We start from the raw sequence: 9,107 nt of genomic DNA, 5'->3' as shown, positions 1-9,107 counted from the left end.
AAACCCTATTGTCGATATGGACTCTTGAATAGGATTGCGCTGTTATCCCTAGGGTAACTTGTTCCGTTGATCAAAAATTATTGGATCAATAAGTGATGTTATATTTTGACTTGTGGGTCTAAATTTTAATCACTCGGGAGTTTTTTTATATTCCGAGGTCACCCCAACCTAAATTGCTAACCCACAATAATGGTGTAATGTTATGCCTTGTAGGTATTTAGTATCCATAAGTTTGGGTTAGTTAATTAAAGCTCCATAGGGTCTTCTCGTCTTATTGTGGCATTCCCGCCTCTTCACGGGAAGGTCAATTTCACTGATTGGGAATAAGAGACAGTTAAACCCTCGTGTGGCCATTCATACAAGTCCTTATTTAGAGAACAAATGATTATGCTACCTTTGCACGGTCAGGATACCGCGGCCGTTAAACAAGTGTCACTGGGCAGGCAGTGCCTCCAATACTAGAAATGCTGGAGGTGATGTTTTTGGTAAACAGGCGGGGTTTGTGTTTGCCGAGTTCCTTTTACTCCTTTTAATCTTTCCTTAAATGCATGCCTGTGTTGGGTTAACAATAGGGTAGATAAGTATTTCATTTTTGGGTTGATATTATCAGATTGTTAACTATCAGTGGTCTATCCGTTTCTGATATAAGCTTATGCGGGGAGAAAATAGTTCTTGTTACTCATACTAGCATTGTTGCTTCTATATTTAAATAGAATGGCCCAGGAGGTATAATTAGGAGTTGATGTAATATGATTGGGATTAAGTTATATTGTTTGTTGAGCTGGAACGCTTTCTCAATTGGTGGCTGCTTTTAAGCCAACTATGGTGATGTTAGTATATACTCTCTAATAAAGGTTGTATCCTGATTCTAAGAAGCTGTACCTTCTTAGACTATATTTTAAATTTACATTAAAATTTTGTTTTTTTTTAGGTAAATTTAAAGTTGAACTAAAATTCTGTTTGTGGGCAACCAGCTATCACCAGGCTCGTTAGGCTTTTCACCTCTACCCACAAATCTTCTCACTATTTTGCTACATAGATGAGTTGATCCTTTTAGATTGTTTATGGGTAGCTCGTCTGGTTTCGGGGAGCTTAGCTTAAGTTCTCTTTGTTAAGTCGTTTCTGGCTAGTTCATTATGCAAAAGGTAAAAGGGGTAATCTTTGCTGTTTAATACTGTTAAGATGTCTTTCATCATTCCCTTACGGTACTATCTCTATCGCTCCAATTAAAATTTCTATCTCCTATACTTTTATTATTTAACTAAATGTTTTACTTTATATGTCTGTGATACTTAAGTTTGGGGTTAGTTGGGCTAGCTTTTGTTCAAAGTGGTCATAAGTAATGAAATCTTCTGGGTGTAGGCCAGACGCTTTAGTTAAGCTACACTTTGATTAATCCAAGCACACCTTCCGGTATGCTTACCTTGTTACGACTTGTCTCCTCTTGTGTCTTAGTTAAGTTAATATGGTTATGGTTGTGTCTTATTACTTGAGGAGGGTGACGGGCGGTGTGTGCGTGCTTCATGGCCCTATTCAATTAAGCTCTCTATTCTTAATTTACTACTAAATCCTCCTTCAGTTTTTAATTTCATAAAAACGTTCGTGGAATGTTCTTGGGTAGAAAATGTAGCCCATTTCTTCCCACCCCATAAGTTACACCTTGACCTAACTTTTTTATGTAAAATGATTGTGCTTACTATTCTACCTTTTGAGGGTTTGCTGAAGATGGCGGTATATAGACTGAATTAGCAAAGGGTGGTGAGGTTTATCGGGGTTTATCGATTATAGAACAGGCTCCTCTAGAGGGATATAAAGCACCGCCAAGTCCTTTGAGTTTTAAGCTATTGCTAGTAGTCCTCTGGCGAATTATTTTGTTGTAAAATTATCTATGTTTAGGGCTAAGCATAGTGGGGTATCTAATCCCAGTTTGGGTCTTAGCTATCGTGTAGTCAGATTATTATAAAGTCACTTTCGTGGTCTATTTTATGGTAACTGTAGCTTTTTACGGCTTAGTTAAGTTTTAACTTTAGTGCAAAGGTATCTTAAACACGCTTTACGCCGTGGGCCTATTAGTTTGGGTTAATCGTATGACCGCGGTGGCTGGCACGAAATTTACCAACCCTTTTTAGTATGGCTTAGTCAAACTTTCGTTTATGGCTTAATTTTTATCACTGCTGTATCCCGTGGGGGTGTGGCTTAGCAAGGTGTTATGAGCTACTTAAGAGTGTGCTTGATACCTGCTCCTTTAGATCACTGCTGATTTTAAGGGCATTCTCACTGGGGCGTGGAGACTTGCATGTGTAAGTCTACTAAGAACTAATAGGAAGGCTAGGACCAAACCTTTGTGTTTATGGAGTCGTGCGACTCATCTTGGCATTTTCAGTGCCTTGCTTTATTAATTAAGCTACATTAACTTATACTGAAATTGTAGTGTGTATAATAAATAAAATACATAGTAAATATGAGAGGAAAAAAAAAGGGGATGCTATCTATAGATAGACCACGAGATCGAATGCGTGTAAGACTGTTGTGTTAAGTTAACTAGAGTAGCAATACATTTGTATACAATTTAAATAAAGCTTGTGAGTATTGTATGCACTTAGTCCTGTTTTTGGGGTTTGGCAGGACATAAATAAGTGTATAATAGATGACATGAGTTTATGGGGGGTAAGGGGGGTTTGTATAAGTTAACTTAATGTCTTGCGCGTGTACGTACGTGTACACACGTGTACGTACGTGTACACACGTGTACGTACGTGTACACACGTGTACGTACGTGTACACACGTGTACGTACGTGTACACACGTGTACGTACGTGTACACACGTGTACGTACGTGTACGTACGTGTACGTACGTGTACGTACGTGTACGTACGTGTACGTACGTGTACACACGTGTACGTACGTGTACACACGTGTACGTACGTGTACACACGTGTACGTACGTGTACACACGTGTACGTACGTGTACACACGTGTACGTACGTGTACACACGTGTACGTACGTGTACACACGTGTGTCCTAGAATTATATGTCCTGAAACCATTGACTGAATAGCACCTTGATTTTATGCGTGAGTTGATAAATGATAATGAATAAGTCCAGCTACAAGTTATTTGACTGCATTAGGGCCGCGACGGGCATATTCCCTGAGAGCAGAAGATAAGTTAGAGTTAGTGCCGTTGCGGTCATAGATGAGTGATAGCAGATTCCCCCCCTAAAAATAAAAGATACCAAATGCATGACACCACAGTTATGTGTGATCATGGGCTGATTAGTCACTAGTCCATCGAGATGTCCCATTTGCGAGAATTAGTAGGATTGGAATAAATAGAGTCATGGCCCTGAGGTAAGAACCAGATGCCAGGTATAGTTTCATGATAGTAACCCCCACATTAGCATGGGCCCGGAGCGAGAAGAGTGACATTACAGGCAAGGATTGATGGTTTCTCGAGGCATGGTGATTAAGCCCTTATTGGACTAAGTGATATGCATCTAGTTACTGTTGAGGATCAATGGGTTGTGGAATTGGACTAGACATGTCCTATGTAAAGATATAATATCATGTACATGCTTATATGCATGGGGCAAGCCATTAATGCACGACGTACATAGGGGAGGGAAAGAAGGATTTTTTGGAGATACTGACATAGCACAGTAGAGGTGGTCCAATATATGAATGTAGGGGGTGTCAGGGAATAGTTTAAGAAGAATTTCAGCTTTGGGTGCTGATGGTGGAGCAAGAGCTTCTTCCTTGAGTCTTAGGGAGGGCGACTACTCTCCATTTTTGGTTTACAAGACCAAGGTAATGATTATACTACAAAGACTCTTCATTTTAGAAGATTATTTTCGATAACGCTAATTGTTGGCATTAGAATCAATAGGATGGTGAAATATAGAATTGAGGCGACCTGTCCGATAATGATGAAAGGGTGTTCAACTGGCTGTCCTCCAATCCAAGTTAAAGTGAGAAGATCGGCGACTAAAAGTCAGAATAGGCATTGGCTGAGGGGTCGGAATATTATACTGCGTTGCTTAGATGTGTGGAGGAATGGAATGAATGCTAAAATTAGGATGGAGAATACTAGGGCGAGTACACCTCCTAATTTATTAGGGATAGATCGTAGGATGGCATAGGCGAATAGGAAGTATCATTCAGGTTTGATATGTGGAGGGGTGTTTAGGGGGTTTGCAGGGGTGTAGTTGTCTGGATCTCCTAATAGGTCTGGTGAAAATAAAACTAGTGATATTAAGACTAGGAGCAGGAGTAGGATTCCTAGGATATCTTTAATTGTGTAGTAGGGGTGAAACGGAATTTTGTCTGAGTCTGATGTGATTCCTGAGGGGTTGTTGGATCCGGTTTCGTGTAGAAATAGGAGGTGTACTATTGCTAGAGCTGCGATGATGAATGGAAAGATAAAATGAAATGCAAAGAATCGTGTTAAGGTTGCTTTGTCTACTGAGAAGCCACCTCAGATTCACTCTACTAAGTTGGTTCCGATATAGGGGATGGCGGAGAGAAGGTTAGTGATTACAGTTGCCCCTCAAAATGATATTTGTCCTCACGGCAGTACATAGCCTATGAATGCTGTGGCTATGGTTGCGAATAGTAGTACAATTCCAATGTTTCATGTTTCTATGAATACATAGGATCCATAGTATAGGCCTCGTCCCACATGTATGAATAGGCAGATGAAGAATATGGAAGCGCCATTTGCATGTATATAGCGGATAATTCAGCCGTAGTTAACGTCTCGACAGATGTGGGTGACCGATGAAAAAGCTGTGGCCGTGTCCGATGTGTAGTGTATAGCTAGAAATAAACCTGTTAGAATCTGTAGAATCAAGCATACTCCTAATAAGGACCCGAAATTCCATCAAGCAGAGATGTTAGATGGCGCTGGGAGGTCAATGAATGAATTGTTGACAATTTTGGCTAGTGGGTGGGTTTTTCGAATGTTGGTCATTAATGTTCTTATAGTTGAAATACAACGATGATTTTTCATGTCATTAGTCATGGTTAAATTCCATGTAGGAATAATGATAACATACATTGTATTTATTTTAAGTATCGTTTTTGTGATGAGTTTTGTGGGTTTTGCCACTAAACCATCTCCTATTTATGGTGGGCTTGTGCTAATTATTAGCGGTGGGATTGGTTGTGCGATTGTTCTGAATTTTGGGGGTTCTTTTTTAGGGCTGATAGTGTTTTTAATTTATTTGGGGGGTATATTAGTAGTATTTGGTTATACAACTGCTATGGCTACTGAGCAATACCCTGAGGTGTGAGTTTCAAATAAGGCTGTTCTAGCGGCTTTTATTACTGGTCTATTGTCTGAGTTGTTGACTGCTTGCTATATTTTGAAGGATGATGAGGTGGAGGTAGTATTAAAGTTTAATGGAATAGGGGATTGGGTAATTTATGATACGGGGGACTCTGGGTTTTTTAGTGAAGAGGCTATGGGTATTGCGGCTTTATATAGTTATGGAACCTGGTTGGTGATTGTTACAGGTTGGTCGCTGTTAACTGGTGTGTTGGTTATCATGGAAGTTACCCGTGGTAATTAAGGATTAGTAGGCTGAGAATTATAGTTAGTATGAACGATAGGAAATAGAGCTTGATGAGACCCTTTTGATTTGAAATAAGGGTAGAAGATTTTATTTGGAAATACGAGATTGATTTGGGTAGGATGTTTTCTAGTCAGATGGAGTCCAGAAGTATAGATGCTGATTTCTGGCTGATGGTTAAACTTGTTTTAGGTGTGAGGCGGTGCATAATGGTTGGATAATAGCCAAGGAGGGTGGAAAATTTAAAGTAATTAGATGGATAGTTAAATTTGAGTCCTTGTATGGTAAGGTTTAGTTCTAGTGCCAGGATGAAACCCAAGATAGTTACTGCAAGGGCTATCATTTTTAGATAATGAGGCATAGTTATCTGTGGGATGGTGGTGGGTGTGATGCTGTGGGAGATAATGTATCCTGCAAATACACTTCCGATAAGGAGTCGTTTAATAGAGTTAATTAGGAGAGGATTATTCTCGTTGATAAGGATTATAGGGGAGAAGCGGGGCTGGCCTAGTAGAGCGAAGAATATAATTCGGGTGCTGTAGGCAGCGGTTAGGGATGTGGCAACGAGTGTAATTAAGAGGGCTCAGGCGTTGGTATTCGACGTGTTAGCGGACTCGATGATCAGGTCTTTGGAGTAGAATCCTGTAAGGAAAGGTATGCCTGTTAATGCGAGGCTTCCGACAATCAGGGAAGTTGTGGTGAAGGGAAGGACTTTAAATAGGCCACCTATCTTTCGAATGTCTTGTTCATCGTTTAGGCTGTGGATAATTGACCCTGAACATATGAATAACATAGCTTTAAAAAATGCGTGAGTGCAGATGTGTAAGAAGGCTAGGTAAGGCTGGTTAATGCCAATTGTTACTATTATTAGGCCTAGTTGGCTTGAGGTAGAGAACGCTACAATTTTTTTGATATCGTTCTGTGTAAGAGCGCAGATTGCAGTAAATAGTGTAGTAATAGCCCCTAAGCATAAAGTGAGGGTTTGAATAGTTTGATTATGCTCTATTAGTGGATGAAAGCGGATAAGAAGAAATACTCCTGCTACAACTATTGTGCTTGAGTGAAGTAGGGCTGATACAGGAGTGGGGCCTTCTATGGCTGAGGGGAGTCAGGGATGTAAGCCGAATTGAGCAGATTTACCGGTAGCTGCTAATAGTAAGCCAAGTAGCGGCAAATTAAAATTATCGTTTGTTGTAATAAAGATTTGTTGAAGGTCTCATGTGTTTAAGTTCAATAGAAACCATGCTATGGTTATAATGAAGCCTACATCTCCAATACGGTTATAGAGGATAGCTTGTAGGGCAGCTGTATTTGCATCGGTTCGGCCGTATCATCATCCAATAAGTAAAAATGATATAATGCCAACTCCTTCTCAGCCAATGAATAGTTGGAATATGTTGTTTGCGGTGACTAAGACTATTATAGTAATAAGAAATAAGAGAAGATACTTGAAAAATCGGTTAATATAAGGATCGGAGTGTATATATCATATAGAAAACTCTATAATAGACCACGTGACAAAAAGGGCTACGGGCACAAAGATTATTGAGAAGTAGTCTAATTTAAAACTCATGGATAGTTTTATGGTCTGGATTGTTATTCAATGTCAGTTTGAAACAATTGTTTCCTGTCCTGAGTAGATGAATATTATTGTGGGAATTATGCTAATTATGAATGCGTAAGAAGTAGCGGTTTTTACATAGTATGGGTATAGCTTATTTTTGTAGAGTTTAGTAGAGGTTATAATGATGGGCAAAGTAAGAATGACTAGAGCTGTGATTATGCATGAAGTAAATATATTTATTACTTTTATTTGGAGTTGCACCAATTTTTTGGTTCCTAAGACCAATGGATTACTTCTATCCTATAAAAGTTGAAAAAGCCATGTTCTTATACATGGGAGCATGAGTTAGCAGTTCTTGCAGTACTTTTTCGGTAAGCAAAAAGGTTTGAGCTTTTATTATTAGATTCACAATCTAATGTTTTTGTTAAACTATGCTTACAGTAGATGGGACCGAGAATAATTTTAGGGTTAAGGGATAGGAGGAGTAGAGGCAGTAGATGCAAGGTTATTAGGGCATTTTCTCGTGTGAATGACGGTTTGATATTTTTGATATGGTGGGAATATTTACCACGCTGTGTGGTGATTAGTATATAAAGTGAGTATAGGGCAGTGATGGTGATGTTAATTCCTATTAGAATAATAGTAATGTTGGATCATGAGAATGAGGATATCACTACAAATAGTTCTCCGATAAGATTAATTGTTGGAGGAAGAGCCAGATTTGTGAGGCTTGCTAATAACCATCAGGCTGCTATCAGGGGAAGGAGGGTTTGAAGTCCTCGTGCGAGAATCATAGTACGGCTATGGATTCGTTCGTAATTGGAGTTGGCTAAGCAGAATAGCATCGAGGATGTTAAACCATGGGCAATTATTAGGGCTGTTGCACCTATATAACTTCATGGTGTTTGAATAAGAACCGCTACAATAACGAGTGCCATATGACTAACTGAGGAGTATGCAATTAGGGATTTTAGATCTGTTTGACGGAGACAGATAGAGCTTGTTATGATTATGCCTCATAGAGATAATATTATGAAAGGATACGCTATGAAGTTGGTCAGGGGGTTTAGTAGGGTTGTAATTCGTATCATGCCATAGCCTCCTAATTTCAGGAGTACGGCGGCAAGTACCATGGAGCCGGCAATAGGGGCCTCTACGTGTGCTTTTGGTAGTCACAAGTGGAGGCCGTATAGAGGTATCTTTACTATGAATGCTATCATGCATGCCAATCATAAGAAAACATTAGATCAGGAGTTTGGCAGAGGTTGAATTCAGTATTGAATTATGAGAAAATTTAGGGAGCCCATGAAATTGTGGATGTAAAGGAGAGCTACTAGGAGTGGGAGAGATCCTATTAAAGTATAAAATAAGAAGTAGAGCCCTGCGTTTAGTCGTTCAGTTTGATTCCCCCATCGGGTAATAATGATCAGGGTTGGGATTAGTGTTGCCTCAAATAGGATGTAAAAGAAGATAAGTTCAGAGGCGGTGAAAGTTATAATTAGGAACAACTGGAGAAGAATCAGTATTGAAATATATAGTTTTTTTCGAGTTAAGGGTTCTTTTGATAAATGGTGTTGGCTTGCTATAAGTATAAGGGGTAGAAGTCATGTTGTAAGTGCTAGTAGCGGTGCTGATAGGGAGTCAGAGAAAAATATTAAGGAGGGGTTCAATGTATTATCATTTGGTTGATTCAGGTAGAATAAGCTGATTAAGCTGATTAGCAAACCATATGTTGTCGTGTTAATTCAGATTATGTTAGGCTTTGATACTCATGTAAGGGGGATCAGTATGATAGTGGGGATGATAATTTTTAGCATTGTAAGAGGTTTAGGTTTTGTACGTAATCAGTCCCGTAGGTGTTAGATACTATAACTAGTAGAGATAGTCCTAATGCTGCTTCGCAGGCAGCAAATACTAGTAGTACGATTGGTATCATGCTGGCTAATGTAAGGTGGTTGTTGAGAATAGTTACA

At 39.4% G+C, this 9,107-nt stretch overlaps 1 pseudogene; it reads right to left on the bottom strand.

The window, feature by feature from the left end:
* Positions 1-1,390: 1,390 nt before the first annotated feature.
* Positions 1,391-2,345, bottom strand: LOC144309969 (18S ribosomal RNA; annotated as a pseudogene).
* Positions 2,346-9,107: the final 6,762 nt, after the last annotated feature.

Source organism: Canis aureus, unplaced genomic scaffold (genome assembly GCF_053574225.1).
Source record: "Canis aureus isolate CA01 unplaced genomic scaffold, VMU_Caureus_v.1.0 ptg000297l_RagTag, whole genome shotgun sequence".
Taxonomy (NCBI): domain Eukaryota; kingdom Metazoa; phylum Chordata; class Mammalia; order Carnivora; family Canidae; genus Canis; species Canis aureus.
Note: the sequence above shows the minus strand (reverse complement) of the source record. Positions and strands in the feature narration are given on the sequence as shown.